This window comes from Apium graveolens, unplaced genomic scaffold, assembly GCF_009905375.1.
Source record: "Apium graveolens cultivar Ventura unplaced genomic scaffold, ASM990537v1 ctg4530, whole genome shotgun sequence".
Classification (NCBI taxonomy): Eukaryota; Viridiplantae; Streptophyta; class Magnoliopsida; order Apiales; family Apiaceae; genus Apium; species Apium graveolens.
Genome location: NW_027418585.1, coordinates 1 through 18,199, shown reverse-complemented (window position 1 = coordinate 18,199; position 18,199 = coordinate 1).

The following is an 18,199-nucleotide window of genomic DNA, read 5'->3' as shown; positions in this document are numbered from 1 at the left end:
AGGTAATGAAAGAATTGGATAACAAAGGAATCAACGTTTTAGGGTTTCAAAGATTTGGGCTTTCAAAGCATAAAATACAATGTCTTGAAGGTGTAAGCAATCTGGTTCCGTGTTTAATATTTAATGTGTTTGTATTTGTGGAGTAGTATTGTATACTTGAGGTTCGTATTTGGGTATACAACAATCAATGGTATAGAAAGAATAAGGTTCATGGCTCAAGAACAATAACTGGAATCAGGATTTGGGTTTCAGTGCTTCAAAGCACTTGCAATATCAACAAGACTATCAAGTACTACAATATCTCGAGAAAGTTCAGAACAATTGCCTGGTATTAGCTTACTATACTGCACTCGCTTTCAATCACAATCGTCTTACTCCTCAACTACCGGTTTCCCTTTTCTACGTCTTGCCTTTTCTGCTCACATATCATAAGTATCTATCAATAATCGACTCATAGAATTCTATTCAACACATACTTTTATCTACCCTTCGTTTCACCCAAATCCGATTAACGGATTGAAAGTCATGCAATAATCAAGTAAACACCGAATATATAGACCGATAGTCAATCAACAAGTCACGTCTAACACATAATACATCACGTAATCAATGACATATCATTTATAAAGAAGTCTCGGGTCATAAATAGGCTTTCTGATATTTAAAATGATTTTTAAAATATTTTTCGGAATTAAAACGGGTCGTTGGATCAATTTCGGGTAAATAAACAGGGTTCGGTTGGCCAATTCTGGTTCCGAAACAATTTTATAATAATTATCGAGCCTTGGATATAATTTAGAATAATATTTTAAAGCTCGAAACTATTTTTCGGAATTTTTAAATCATTTTTAAATAATTAAATCTAATTAAATAATTAATTAAAATAAATTAATAATTAATTAAATCAATTAATCAATTAATTTTCGAATTAATTGACCAATTAATCAATTAGAAATTAACTGAAATTAATTAACTAATTAATTCAGATTTATTTTTGAATTAAAAATAATTTTCAGAATTAAAATAATAATTTTTAAAATTTTCAGAAATTAAAAACAAATTTTTCTAATAAAAATAAATAGAAAATATGATTTTTAAACATTTTTAAACCAGGAATCCTAAATTTGCAAAATCTGGAAACTTCAGGGACCTAACTGTATCGTCCTCAAAAGTCCAGGGACCAAACTGCAAATTTTACACCCCGTTGCCGGAAAACACAGGGGTGGCCGGAGAACACGTTCCCGGCGTCCTCACCCCATCAACACCTCCAGATCACATCTATACTTTACCAGGAATTCAACCATACCAACAAATCATTCTAATCATCCCTGAGTTGGCCGGAATTTGGCCGTGAAGTTTGCCAGTTTCCGGCGAACTTTGGAAAATTTCAAAAGACAACTCCCTTCTCTACAGACCTCGGTGATTCATGAAACTTATACGACTAGATTGCAAATTTCACAGAGAATACAATCCACTATATCACAACATCAATCTATTCCAGAATAAGAAACCCCCAAATTTCAATTAAGAACATTCATACGGGTTATAAACCCTAATTTTGAAATTCGAAAATTAAACCCACTTTTGAGCATGTTATTGAACTCCAAATCAGACGTATAATATATCAAAATCATCAGGAAAACAAGCTCTACAACATGCAATCATCAAATCATACAAACAATCATCCGAACAAAAAATCATATTTTTAATAAATTTAATTCGAAAATAAATAAAATTATAGAAAATAAACCTTGATTTCTACAGTAAAACGAAGCTTAGAATCTGGTAGAACACTTCAAATCCTTCGTTTTGGTTACTCAAGCTTTGAAAACAGAGATCGGTAACGCCTTCGTTTTGCTGTTTGATTCTTAGAACAGTTTATGTAATTAGGGTTTTTCTCTGAAAATTATAAAATTAACTATCTGCAAATGATTTTGATACGAAATATAATACGGTAAAAGGCTATTTATAATTACGGAAAATTAGTATCCCGTTGGATCATTTCGGATATAAAACGGTATGTTTATTTATAAAAACTGATCCAAACGATATCGGTTTTCGGGATAATTATCCAAATCAGTACAATTTGTACTGCGATCTTGGTCTCAGCGCCTGATTACACGTACTACGAAGTGATAATTGGGATAGTTTTATAAAAAGCTCTCGTTTATCAAAAATACGGGTTTTATTGATTTACCGAAACGAATATTGTATCGAAAATGTTGCGCCGGGACCCGCGCCGAACAAACCGTACGCCGGATCGAAAAAGTCGAAACATGGAATATGCTCGGAATATTACAATTAGGTTAGGAAGGAGTTCTCGGAAGAGTTTCGGGTTCCAAAAACGTAACAACGGGTGACGTCGGTTGGTTCCCGTTTTTATAAAATAGATTTTAAATACTCGGAAAAAGATTTTAGAAATTTCATATGATTCTTATAAATCCATAAATCATCATAAAATTAATTAGGAAGATATGACAATTATCTATGTTTTATTTTGGACATATAAAAATTAAAATACTCAATTAATATTATTTTTGAATATCCAAGTACAGATAACATTTAACAATTAACGCACAGAATAGATACCGAACACACATAATAATTATTTAACAGCAAAAATAATCACACGATATATCCCGGATATTACATCCTCCCCCCTAAAAGGATTCTGTCCTCAGAATCTTCTAAGAAAACAAATGAGGGTACTTTTCTCTCATGTCATTTTCTAACTCCCAGGTTGATTCTTCAACCTTTGGGTTTCTCCACAATACTCTTACTAACTTTACCACTTTATTTCTCAATACTTTCTCTCTCTCCTCTAGAATCTCTATCGGACTCTCTACATATGATAAATCTGCCTGAAGCTCTATTGGCTCATATTCTATTACATGCCTAGAGTCTGGATTATATTTCTTGAGCATTGATATATGAAAACCATTGTGAATGTGCTCCATGTGCGGTGGTAATGCCAATTCATAAGCTACTTTGCCAACGCGCTTTAAGATCTCAAAAGGTCCGACATATCTTGGGTCTAGCTTTCCTTTCTTCCCAAACCTTGTTAGTCCTTTTCACGGTGATACTTTCAGTAATACCAAGCTTCCTTCTTCAAATTACATGTCCTTCCATGACTGGTCTGCATACTTCTTCTGACGATCTTGTGCGGCTATTAATCTCTTCTGGATAATGTCAACAACTTCCTTTGTCTGCTGCACTAATTCAGGTCCAAGTATTTTGCGTTCTCCTACTTCGTTTCGTCCCAGTATACTGGAGATCTACATTTGCGTCCATAAAGGGCTTCATAGGGTGGCATCCCAATGCTGGCATGATAACTATTGTTGTAAGCAAACTCTACCAAAGGTAAATATTCGTCCCAACTTCCTTTAAAGTCAATAGCACAAACACGCAACATATCCTCGATTGTCTGGATCGTTCTTTCACTTTGGCCATCCGTCTGGGGGTGATAGGTCGTACTCATATTTAGTCTTATTCCCAAACATTCTTGAAAACTCTTCCAAAATCTTGAATTAAACCTTGGGTCTCGATCAGATACAATAGACACAGGAACTCCATGACGAACTACAATTTCCTTCAAGTACATATGGACTAACTTGTCGAGCGAATTTTTTTCATTTATAGGCAGAAAATGAGCTGACTTGGTAAGTCTATCCACTATAACCCAAATGGCATCATGATTAGCCATTGTCCTTGGTAATCCAACTATGAAATCCATGGCAATATATAATCCCACTTCCACTCTGGAATCTCCAATGGTTGTAACAATCCATTTGGTCTCTGATGCTCTACTTTAACTCTCTGACAGGTATAGCATTTGCTAATCCATTCCGCAATTTCCCTCTTCATGTCTGACCACCAATAATTTTTCTTTAAATCTCTGTACATTTTGGTACTCCCTGGATGGATGGAATACCTTGAATTATGTGCCTCCTGTAGAATTTCATTTTTCAGCTCCGTCACTGGTGGAATCCAAATTCTAGATGAAAACCTCAAAATACCTTGATCATCCTTTTGTGTGCATAATTCTTCACCTACCAAACAATTTATATCCTGATCATTACATCTTCTTGTCCTTTCTTTATTTTCTCCAACAACTCAGGCTGGAAAGTCATACTTAATACTTTCGCTTCCTCAGGCTTGCAAACTCTAATTTCCAATTCCAATTTCTGAAATTCCTTATGTATATCTTCAGGTACTGATAACACATTCAACCTTTCCTTCCGACTCAATGCGTCTGCCACAACGTTCGCCTTACCGGGATGATAATTAATCAAGCAATCATAGTCTTTAATCAACTCTAACCATCTCCTTTGCCTCATATTAAGTTCCTTCTGTGTGAATATGTACTTTAAGCTTCTGTGATCCGTGAAAATCTCGCACTTTTCTCCATACAAATAATGTCTCCAAATCTTCCAAGCGAAAACTATGGCTGCTAGCTCCAAATCATGAGTAGGATACTTTTGTTCGTGTGGTTTCAATTGCCTTGACGCATACGCAATCACCTTTTCGTGCTGCATTAAAACACATCCTAGTCCTTTGTGAGAAGCATCGCTATAAATTACGAAATTCCCTTGATCGTCTGGAAGTGACAAAACAGGTGCCGTGATTAATCTCCGCTTCAACTCCTGAAAACTTTCTTCGTACTTGTCGTTCCATATAAATTTTCATTCTTTCATGTAAGCTTTGTCAATGGTGTTTCAATCCTTGAGAAATTCTGAACGAATCGTCGATCATATCCTGCCAATCCCAAGAAACTTCTTACCTCAGTGGGTGTTCTCGGTCTCTCCCAATTCGTAATTGCCTCGATCTTTGCCGGGTCCACTTTGATTCCTTCGTTACTGACTAAGTGTCCTAAGAACTGAACTTCCTATAGCCAAAACTCACACTTCGAGAATTTAGCATATAACTTCTTTTTCTTTAAAATCTCCAAAGTTGTCCTTAAATGTTCTGCATGATGCTCTTCCGTTTTTGAATAAATTAAAATATCGTCTATAAACACAATAACAAACTTATCCAAATACTCCTTGAAAATTCTGTTCATCAGGTCCATAAACGCTGCCGGGGCATTGGTCAACCCAAAAGACATCACTAAAAATTCGTAATGTCCATACCTTGTTCTAAAAGCTGTTTTTGGTATATCTTCTGGCTTGATCTTCAGTTGATGATATCCCGATCTTAAATCAATTTTGGAGAAATACTTGGCTCCCTTTAACTGATCAAACAAATCGTCAATTCTGGGTAACGGATACTTGTTCTTGATTGTAAGCTTATTAAGTTCTCTATAGTCGATGCACAGTCTCATGCTTCCATCTTTCTTCTTGACAAATAATATCGGGGCTCCCCACGGGGATACACTGGGTCTGATTACTCCTTTCTCTAACAACTCCTGCAACTGCTTTGCTAACTCTTTCATCTCAACAGGCGCCATTCTGTACGGGGCCTTGGATACTGGTTCTGTTCCAGGTGCTAAGTCGATCGCAAATTCAATTTCTCTATCTGGAGGAAGTCCTGGTAACTCGTCGAGAAACACGTCTCGAAATTCATTCACAACTGGAATATCTTCAAGTTTTGTTGGTTCTTGACTTCTGTCAATCACATATGCTATAAAATGCTCGCATCCTTGCCGTAATAACTTCTTAGCTTGAATCATTGTTAAGAACTTCCTTACTTGCTTCTGTCCCTTGAACGTTACTATCCTTTTGTCTGGCATTTTTACCATTACCTTCTTATTGCGACAATTTATCTGGGCATCGTGCTTAGATAACCAATCCATTCCTAATATAACGTCAAACTACCCTAACTTAAATGGTATCAAATCTACGCAAAACTTACTACCAGAAATCTCAATCTCACAATTCCCACAAACTTGATTAACAGATACACGTTCTTGATTTGCTAATTCCACAGTCATTATTTCATTTAAATACTCAACTGGACAATTTAACTTACTAACAAAATCTTGTGAAATAAACAATCGAGTTGCTCCCGAATCTATTAACACTTTGGCACATAAAGAATTCACATTAAGCGTACCTGCCACGACATCCGTATCCTGGATAGCATCCTTCACAGACATATCAAAAACTCTAGCCCTTGGAGTCTCATTCATTGTTGGGGTAGATCCAATAATCCTCAATGCATTACTGACTGGGGCTGGTGTCTTGCAATCCCTGGCCATATGTCCTGGCTTTTCACATTTAAAGCACATAAATCCAATGGCTGGAACATTTACTGCTGGATTCTGGATAGGCTGATCCTTGTTTATTGGCTCTCTTGCTGGCTGATTTCGGCACTCCCTCGAATAGTGCCCTTTCTGGTTACATTTGAAACATACCACATTCAACTTATTACAAACTCCCCCATGTTTCTTCCCACATACCTGACAATCCGGAAAAGTTAGTCTCAACTGATTCGGCTGATTTGCATTAACTGGACGGTTGCTCTGGCCTCCGTCTCCAGTATTCTGTCTCCTGAAATTAAAATTTCTCCCTGGCTGAAACTTGCCCTTCTTAAAATTTGGAAACTTCCCTGGTTGTGACTGGCCCTCATTCCCTTTAAATTTCCTTTTCTTGCTTTCCTTTTCCTTCTGAAATATCTCACTCTCTGTCTCTGCGATCATAGCCTTCTGTACTACTCCTGCATAGGTATCCAATTCAAAAATGGCTACCTTCCCTTTGATCCATGGTTTCAAACCTTGCTGGAATCTTTTAGCTTTCTTCCTGTCAGTATCCACATACGACGGTACATACCTTGACAATTCCTCAAACTTACTCTCATAATCTGTTACTGACATGTTCCCTTGCTTTAATTCTAAAAACTTCAGCTCCATTTGATCCTGAACAAACTGAGGAAAATACTTTTCTAAAAACAATTCCTTAAACCTTTCCCAAGTAATTACACTTGTACCTTCCAATATCTTTACCATCTCCCACCAATATGTGGCCTCATTCTTCAGATAGTAACTTGCAAACTCAACCTTCTGTTCTTCCTTTACTTTCACTAAGGCAAATGCCTTCTCTATTTCCTTTAACCAGACATTTGCTTCAATTGGCTCTAAGGAACCCTTGAATTCTGGTGGGTTGACTGCCTGAAAAGTTTTAAAAGTTACCTGGGGGTTGGTCTGTCTTTGTTGTTGTTGTGCCAGGTGAACTGTTTGTTGGGCCGAGATTTGAAGAATCTGGGCTATTGCTGGGTCCATGGGTCCTGGGTTCACATTTGGATTTGTATCATCTTGGTTGTTATTGTTGTTAGTTTCTTCATTCTGGGTGTTGGTGCGGGTATTTCTTCTGGGAGGCATTTTTCTGTAAAGAATCAATTAACTTATTTAGCTTTTGTATCAATCTTTTGCATAAAAGAACAGTTTTGCAAAACAAAAATATTTTATTTTATTTTTTTTTGAAAACAATTGTAACTAAGTAAATTGCATGCTTCTTTACAGAATATAAACAGTTATGGAAAACAGGGTACATGGTATCACAGGGGTATAACTGGTGCAATAAATAAGGTAAGGTAACACAGGTGCAATAAAGTAAATGACAGTAATGGAAAAGGTGCTGATATATATAGATCAAAAGTTTTAGGTAGTACAACCGTAAAGACCTTCGGAAGTAAAATCAAAAAGGGTACAACAACCTACTCCCTAGTCAGCATAGCTAGTCTATAAATACAATTCAAAAGTCTACTGATATACACTACACACTACTGTACATACTATATAACCATAACAACACTGCTCAACATCTCCATCTCTAAATCTTTGGCTCATGGCAAGTCTGGACCTCCAATCTCCTCAAGCTCTTCTAGAACCCATTTAGCCCACTCTACTAAGAAATCAGGGGTGATGTCCTTATGTGTAGCCTCAGCAATCCTCACTGCAGCTGTCCTACGAAACGCCTGTAGCCTCTCTCTGAGTCGCCTCTCACCACTCCCAACCTCTCTGGTACGCATAATATATAGTAACTCCTGAATCTGACCCTGAAGGAATCGCTGCTCCATAAGGTAAGCCTCAAACTGATGATATGGGACAGGGTAGGAAGAGAACTGGAAAGGTACTCCTGTGACTAAATGACCGGTAAAGCCTGAATCAGCAGGTGGGGGTCCTCTGATAGGTGGCCTCATGCCTGGAGGTGGAATAGCCTGCAGTGGTACGGGCTGCAGCACAGGTGGAGGTAGTATAGCCAACACTGGTGGAACAACAGGACGTGGATCCGAAGATGGCAATCCAACTGAAGGCTCTTAGTGATCAGCTGATAAGGGAATAAAAGAGTCGGCCATCACTGCTATCTGAAATCATATCACAATATCAGAATCTCGAACCATAACGCGAATTACACTAATACCTAATATACCGAAGCACTCAACCTCTCGATGTTCTATCCTTCTATCCCTTACTTCTAATCCTAACCCTCTACCCATTTCCGTCAACCTAGGCTTGTGTCAGTGACTTATAACCTGTAGCTCTGATACCAAACATGTGACGCCCTCCAAACTCGGGTCAGAAGTTTGGGGTCCACACACACGTCTTATTTATAACCTGCTTATAAAAATAATAAAGATAATAATAATATGCAGTGACCCTATTTACCAACTACCACGGATCGCAATAGGTTAAAGTATGCACACATGCCACACATCTACTTATATTACATACCGTTCAAATCCCAACTATTCCAAACTCAAAACTAAGTATTAAACATTATTACAAACTTTTACAGAGTTAAATTATTCCAAAAGAAGCCTACAAGCTCAGCTCAATCAACCTGAACCCCTAGCTCTCGCGCTAGACTGGGGATCCTCGATACCAACCGGTTCCTTTTTAACTGGAAAAGAACAGAAACCATATCGCACAAATGAGCTAACTAGCTCAGCAAGTCACAATGACAAAACTGAGAATAATGATCATCAAGTGAACATGATTATGATATCAAGTGAATAATGGATTATGATTTAGAATTGGATATTATACTTTTATATTTAAAAACCAAGGTTAGGCTGCTAATCAGTCACGCACTAACCCCGAGCAAAGCACACAACACTGCTCTAACTATTGGATCCAAGGCACACATTGGCCTAACTTGACCATTATATGGCCTGACCACGAATCTGGCCCACAATTTTATAAAACAATTCAATTCTAACATAATAACAGAATAAACAATAATAAGCAATAACCAGAATCATTAACAACAATGAGTGTTTAACAGTAAAAGGGGTTTCAACCCTTGTAAGGATTAATAAGGTAATTTCAAAGCTTGAATGCTGGGTAATGAAAGAATTGGATAACAAAGGAATCAACGTTTCAGGGTTTCAAAGATTTGGGCTTTCAAAGCATAAAATACAATGTCTTGAAGGTGTAAACAATCTGGTTCCGTGTTTAATATTTAATGTGTATGTATTTGTGGAGTAGTATTGTATACTTGAGGTTCGTATTTGGGTATACAACAATCAATGGTATAGAAAGAATAAGGTTCATGGCTCAACAACAATAACTGGAATCAGGGTTTGGGTTTCAGTGCTTCAAAGCACTTGCAATATCAACAAGACTATCAAGTACTAAAATATCTTGAGAAAGTTCAGAACACTTGCCTGGTATTAGCTTACTATACTGCATTCGCTTTCAATCACAATCGTCTTACTCCTCAACTACCCGTTTCCCTTTTCTACGTCTTGCCTCTTCTGCTCACATATTATAAGTATCTATCAATAATCGACTCATAGAATTCTATTCAACACATACTTTTTTCTACCCTTCGTTTCACCCAAATCCGATTAACAGATTGAAAGTTATGCAATAATCAAGTAAACACCGAATAAATAGACCGATAATCAATCAACAAGTCACGTCTAACACATAATACATCACGTAATCAATGACATATCATTTATAAAGAAGTCTCGGGTCATAAATAGGCTTTCTGATATTTAAAATGATTTTTAAAACATTTTTCGGAATTAAAACGGGTCGTTGGATCAATTTCGGGTAAATAAACAGGGTTCGGTTGGCCAATTCTGGTTCCGAAACAATTTTATAATAATTATCGAGCCTTAGAAATAATTTAGAATAATATTTTAAAGCTCGAAACTATTTTTCGGAATTTTTAAATCATTTTTAAATAATTAAATCTAATTAAATAATTAATTAAAATTAATTAATAATTAATTAAATCAATTAATCAATTAATTTTCGAATTAATTGACCAATTAATCAATTAGAAATTAACTGAAATTAATTAACTAATTAATTCAGATTTATTTTTGAATTAAAAATAATTTTTAGAATTAAAATAATAATTTTTAAAATTTTCAGAAATTAAAAACAAATTTTTCTAATAAAAATAAATAGAAAATATGATTTTTAAATATTTTTAAACCAGGAATCCTAAATTTGCAAAATCTGGAAACTTCAGGGACCTAACTGTATCGTCCTCAAAAGTCCAGGGACCAAACTGCAAATTTTACACCCCGCTGCCGGAAAACACAGGGGTGGCCGGAGAACACGTTCCCGGCGTCCTCACCCCATCAACACCTCCAGATCACATCTATACTTTACCAGGAATTCAACCATACCAACAAATCATTCTAATCATCCCTGAGTTGGCCGGAATTTGGCCGTGAAGTTTGCCAGTTTCCGGCGAACTTTGGAAAATTTCAAAAGACAACTCCCTTCTCTACAGACCTCGGTGATTCATGAAACTTATACGACTAGATTGCAAATTTCACAGAGAATACAATCCACTATATCACAACATCAATCTATTCCAGAATAAGAAACCCCCAAATTTCAATTAAGAACATTCATACGGGTTATAAACCCTAATTTTGAAATTCGAAAATTAAACCCACTTTTGAGCATGTTATTGAACTCCAAATCAGACGTATAATATATCAAAATCATCAGGAAAACAAGCTCTACAACATGCAATCATCAAATCATACAAACAATCATCCGAACAAAAATTCATATTTTTAATAAATTTAATTCGAAAATAAATAAAATTATAGAAAATAAACCTTGATTTCTGCAGTAAAACGAAGCTTAGAATCTGGTAGAACACTTCAAATCCTTCATTTTGGTTACTCAAGCTTTGAAAACAGAGATCGGTAACGCCTTCGTTTTGCTGTTTGATTCTTAGAACAGTTTATGTAATTAGGGTTTTTCTCTGAAAATTATAAAATTAACTATCTGCAAATGATTTTGATACGAAATAAAATACGGTAAAAGGCTATTTATAATTACGGAAAATTAGTATCCCGTTGGATCATTCCGGATATAAAACGATACATTTATTTATAAAAACTGATCCAAACGGTATCGATTTTCGGGATAATTATCCAAATCAGTACAATTTGTACTGCGGTCTTGGTCTCAGCGCCTGGTTACACGTACTACGAAGTGATAATTGGGATAGTTTAATAAAAAGCTCCCGTTTATCAAAAATACGGGTTTTATTGATTTACCGAAACGAATATTGTATCGGAAATGTTGCGCCGGGACCCACACGGAACAAACCGTACGCTGGATCGAAAAAGTCGAAACATGGAATATGCTCGGAATATTACAATTAGGTTAGGATGGAGTTCTCGGAAGAGTTTCGGGTTCCAAAAACGTAACAACGGGTGACGTCGGTTGGTTCCCGTTTTTATAAAATAGATTTTAAATACCCGGAAAAAGATTTTAGAAATTTCATATAATTCTTATAAATCCATAAATCATCATAAAATTATTTAGGAAGAAATGACAATTATCTATGTTTTATTTTGACATATAAAAATTAAAATACTCAATTAATATTATTTTTGAATATCCAAGTATAAATAACATTTAACAATTAACTCACAGAATAGATACCGAACACACATAATAATTATTTAACAGCAAAAATAATCACACGATATATCCCAGATATTACAGTAACCTCTACTCCTGTTTGAATCTTCTCTTCGTCAGAACCTAATCCAGCTCTATCTCTAGGTTGCTTGGCTCTCAACCCAAATGTAGCGAGTTGATTAATCATAAGATTGGATTTTGGTACAACTGGAGTAGCTTTCTTCAATAACAACTTCTTCTTATCATCTATTGTCATTTTCTTCAAATCAACTTGAGCATTGTCAGTAGTTGATGTTTTGATAGCTTGATTAGAATTTGTTGTTTCTTATGTACCTTGCTGTCCTTTATTCTGAACAACAACTTGAGCAGTGTCGGAGGTTGTTTTAGATTCTTTAATTATCTTTCTTCTTTTCAGAATTTGAACAGTTTCATCTTCAACAAGATTATCATCAGTTACTTGAACCATTTTGCACACTGGTTTCATCAGATCTTGAGAAATTTTCAAGTCCAGTGGCTTGGTTGGTACATCAACTTTTCCTTTCCCTTTGTCTTTGGGATCACTCTCAGTCTGTGATCTAGTCTTGAACTTTGAAGTTTCAGAATTTGACTTTTCCTTGATCACAATACCTTTTTCCTTAGGCCTTGGAGGTTTCTTTGCATCAGAAGCTTTAGACTTAAGATTTGTCTTCTCAGCAAATTTAGCTTCTTCCTCCTTGAGAGTTTCTAAATCCATTCCTGGATTATGTTTCAGAAATAATCTTCTAGCTATCTCCTCATCAAGTGACTGGATTTTAGGATTTTTGTAATAAACAGTAGTCCGCTTCCCCTTTAACTTCAGAGTTTGCAAAAACTTCTGAGAGTCTTCATATCCTGACTGAATCTGAATATCAGAACTTGACATCAGACTTTTTTTATCAGCACTTGACTTCAGTCTTTGAGCATTCACAGCATCAGAACTTGACTTGTTCTAAATAGAAGATTTTCCTTGAACTTTTCTTTGACCTCTGCTCATTTCAGAGTTTCCCTGGTCATCACCTTTATCATCCTTTTTCTTCAGTTCATAAGTAGGTGAGCATTTGGACTTAACTACCTTCTCCCCCTTTTTGGCATCATCAAGAAGTAAGAGAGAAAGAAGAAGTTCAACTGCAGATTGTATTTCATCCAATTGAGCTTTCTGAGAAGCTTGATTAGCCAGGACCTCAGCAATTTGGGTCTGTTGCTCCTCTTGAGTTTTCTCAATGGCTTCAACGTTTTCAGAAATAGGTCAGATATACCTATTTTTATCAACCTTGATCTGTAGATCGAGCTTATCAGCTTTTTCTCTGAGTGTATCAACCTTTTCATGAGTAGAAGTATATAAACCTTGAAGATGTTTTGTAGACAGAGCTGTGATCTTGAGTTGTGTCTGAAAATCAGCATTTGTGAGCAACTCATCAACTTTTGCAATATGCTCTGTCAGAACTTTAGAACATGGAATAAAATCTGATTCATTCCACTTCTTGGTCCACTCAACACCTCTGTGAGTATCCTCCCAAGGAATAGGTGCTTCCTTTTTAACAAATTTCTTCACCAATTCTTCCTTGCCCAGATTAGGAACTGGATGCTCAGCAGAAACACTGTCATCAGAACTTGAGGCAGACTCATGTTGTTCTGATAGCTCAACAGTGTGTGAAGTAACTGGAGATTCAGGAATAACATCATCTAAATTCTAAGGATCAGAATTTATCTCCAGAGCTGGTGTCTTTGATGTAGATGGAGCTTCCAGATAAAGAACTTCAGGTATATTCAAATTATGAATATCTATTTCAGAATTTTCAGTTTGTTCTTTAGCATCATCTGTAGCTTTAATATGAGAGATAAGAGGCGTAACAACTGTATTATTAGCAATGTCTTTGGCTTGAGCTGAAAGGGCTTCAATGATAACTGGTTCTTGTGAGATCAGAGATTCCTGATCCCCTTCCTCAGCTTCTTCAGTATCTTCTGATGGAGCCTTAGCCAAATACCTCCTAGCCTTCATTTTCTTCAATCTCCTTGCCAATGAAGGAGTTGCTTCAGCAGCAACAGAACTTATAAATTTCTTTCTTTTCAAAGTATCAGAACTTTGAGCTGCTGTTTCTTTCTGAGAAGTAACATTCTCAGCTACATCTGTCACAGGTTCAGATGCATGAACCCGTGCTTCAAATGTTTCCTCAAATCATCAAAAATTGAATCAAAACATTCATCACAGGATAAATTTAAAAATCGATGAAGTAAAGATTAACAAATTGCAATTAAAATATGCACATTCATATAATTTGAGAAACAAAGAACAAATCTTGCAATTAAAGAAAATTTCATTAATGTATCAGATGAGTACATTTCATGAAATTTATCAATTACATGCCAAAATTACAAGATAGCCCTATTCTAAGATTCTTAATATCAACAGCCTTAGTCCTAGTCTAAGAAGCCTAACAACTAGTTCCTTCTACTACTGACAAAGAGCACTGCAAGACGGATGATCTGTTCTTGCTAACGGAGAGCTTCTCTCCTTTCCTCTTCCAAACGATCAAGATGGAGGTGGTAGTCCATCGAAAAGAACAAGAGATTTGTGTGAACCTCTTGTGGAACTGAGTTCCAGAGCTCTTCAGGAATGGCGGTGACATGCCACTCCTGTTGCCAGTCATCACAACTCAACTCTATATTGAAAGTTTCATAGTTCATGAACAAGTTGAAACGAACCATTTTTGTTGATGAGAATAAAAAGAGAGTGAGTTTGTGAGAAAATGAAAGATGACTTTGGATTTGATGAGTAGTCGGTTTAAATAGCCAATGGAAGACAAAGGGACGCGAGGACTTTTTAACTATTGAGAGTAAAAATAATGATACCTCATCTTCCTAGACCAATGTGTAATAATAACAGTCAGTAAAAGGTTAAAGTAGGAGTTAACGGGCACGGGAAATAATTAACAATTACTGTGTACATGCAGTTTTTCAAGATATACACGTTTACCACTAACCCAAAATGATTATGACTGTTTTTATCTTACCCAAATATATTCTGATTTAAATGTGACTATTTCAGATTTTATCACAAATAAGTCAAGTAAAGAATAATTCCATGTAAGCATTAAGGATTCCATCAGGATTTAATATCATAACTTAACTTATATCATATGTTAACAGTCATCAAAATATGGCTTCTGTACTCAAAAAGTGAATATCTTGTTCTGTAATTCTTCATACAAATACTGACTTGTTTTCTTCAGAGTTTAATCATCAGAACTTCCATCAGAACTTGCCCTCAGAATTTATGCAAATGACACTTAACTGTTTGTCAACAACAACTTAATCATCACAGTAATTTTCATCATTCATATGGAGTGAAAGTGTGTGTGCATTCAGCAAAATATCAGATAAAGATTAAAGTCTGATAAACTTCAGTACATCTTAGAAATAAGGCATAACTAAGAAAAATGCTTAAAATCTATCATCAGTCATGATGTCTACTATAGAACAAATTTATGCAAGAGTCCACCTCAACTGTTTGTGCTCATTTTATGTATCTTTTGAAATTCCTTTTTACAGTGGCTTCTCAGTGTAAGTGAGTCACGACTGCTTATCAGAATTTATGCTGTTATCAGAGTATTTCTCCAGTAATTATAGAGTGTGAAAAGTCACCAAGAATTTTTTTTGATTTTTAATGAATATTACTTAATACCAGCAATGCACTTGGGTCTTCCCTTCCATATATTTACTCTAGATCTCAAAGGAGTACCTAGTGCCAAGACCAAAGAACAGATCTGTTGTAGGCACCTCCATTTACAGATCTGTTCTCTATCATTGCCTACCAGCAATGCACTTGGGTCTTCCCTTCCATATATTTACTCCATGTAATTTTTTTTACCTCCATTTTTTTCTCCCTTTCCTTCCTGTGCCTACAACATATATTTCTGGATTGCTTGCACCCAATCAGCATCTTGAAGAGCTTCTTCCACTTTTTTTGGTTCAGTATGAGATAGAAAGGAATGATAGAGTGTTATTCCTAGTGGACTAACAATGAGATTTACAGAAGGGGGGTTGAATGTAAATCTCAAAACTTTTTTAAGTTTTGAGCAATTTTAAAGGCTTTGTGTTCAAGATAAACAAGTGTGTGAATTGCTTTAAGCTAATACAGACAGATATATATTCAAGCACTAAAGTAAAGAACACAACAGACCTTAAAAACTTTTCTGGTGGATTGTTGTTCCACCAGAGATGGTATTTCAGAAAATCTGTGATTCAAGATGTTGATCACAGCTGCATCCTAGTACAAACTAGATAATTTTTCTCTCAAGATTTTTCTAAACAGCACTGGAAAAAATTCTCATCTAATTACTAGCTGCTACTTGGTTTATATATCACCAAGTGTACAAGTGAAGACAAAGATAGAAATACAATAATAAAATAAGTTCTCCACTTGTTTCTTCTCCATATCACTCAAGTACTTTGTTGACTATTGCCTCTTTGTACTAGAGTAGAACGGCTGCTTTTTCTGATGTTCCTGAAATTAGGCTTCCACATTTCAGTTATCTCTGACAACCCATGTGCCTCTGTCTGCTGTTACAACTACCACTTATCAACTGCTATTTAACAGAACATCCGTTGAAGCCTTCATCCGTTGATGGCTTTATCCGTTGATGTGTTAGCAGTTGAAGCTCTATCCGTTGAAGCTTTAGAGACATCCGTTGAAGCTTTGTTTCTCATCCGTTGAAGGTCTTTAAGACATCCGTTGATACCACTTCATTTATACAAAATTACAAGGCATGAAATATTTACAATTGGCTTTCCTATTTGCATATCTTCTAGTAGTCAACATGACTTATATTTTCTCTCAACTTCTAAGAATTATATCTTAAATACAGAGACTGAAATATGCTACAACACTAGACTTATTTCTAAGTAAAGCTGCACCATCAACGGATAGCCAAAGTGGTCTTATCTGTTGAGGCTACAAACACTAAACTTCTACTTAAGTGTTTTGTTAAACATATCATCAAACTAATGCACATATATTCCTAACAATCTCCCCCTATTTATGTCTATAAGAATTGTAAACATAAATTCAGGGTTAACTTGATGATAACAAAACACTTAACAGATATATGAATTGAAACTAAGTAGAAATTTAAAAGTGCTGCAAAAGTGTATGTACTAGGAGGTAATTGAAGATTTACAGAATTTCCAAGGGTGCTCCTCTAGTCTGAGCAAATCATCTTTTTCTTCTTTGTTCCCTTGTTTTCTTTCCTAGCCCTTTGTCATTTTCCTCAATTTGGAGTTGGAGTTGTCTATAGAATTCAGCTTCATCTTCATCACTGATATCCAACTTAGATTGCATTTCCTTGAGAGTTTCATTGCTGGCAATCTTGAGTTGGTCTTCAAGTCTGAAAAATCTTTTGACTCCTTTATCATCTCTAAATTCCATCAACCAATGAGGTGATTTGTGGATTGTAATTCCCCTTTCTTGAATAAGTAAAGTTCTGGGCAAAGCATTGGGCTCCCTCCAAGTTTTCCTTATGTTGGCAATCTTGTTGAGAATTTCAGTCTTGGCAGTCCTGGTAAAGCCAGAATCCTTTTGTATGGCTGAAAAGACTCCGATCAAGGTAGAGTAGCCTTCATTCAGAATCCTGTAGAGAGGCCATGTTCTTTCCCCAGCTCCTTTGTATCTGAACACCAATCTCGCTGGTAGCTGTCTGTAGGCAGCTATTCCCCTTACATCCTCCAGCTCATCCAGATAGAGTTCAATGTCTGAAATTTCTTTTATGTCACAGATGTGAACATAATCATCTTTAGAAATGGGTGGCATAGGCTTAGGTTTTTGTTTTTGAGTGAATTTCTTAGAGGTTAGGGGAGGTGTAGATTTGGATTTTCTTTTCTGTTTCTTTGGTAGTGGAAGAGTGGTTAAAAAGGTAGGCAATTTGATGGTGTCCCAATCAATAGGTTCCTCTTTTGGGATGATTAGTTCACCATGGATGTTTATAGTGGGATCAGCAACACAAGGTTCAGGTATGGAAGGTAGTGGTTTAGATATTGATTTAGTTTCTTCAGTGTTATCTTCACTCCTTCTATGTGCCTTGGCCTTTCTTCTGTTTCTCTTCTGCCATTCCTCTCTTTCCTCCATACTCTCACCAAATATACTCCCAAAAACCTCATCTAGGTTTGCAATCTTGTCTTCACCCCTGACTTCAATTCCTTTCTCTCCTTCAACTTGACTTGACTTTAGCTGTTGTTCAAGCTTAGCTTGTGCTCTTTTGTCAGCCTTGAGTTTTTCAGCTTCTTTCTTCAACCTTTTGGTTTCTTCCCTCTTGGCCTTTGGAAATTTGGGATGTCCTTGCA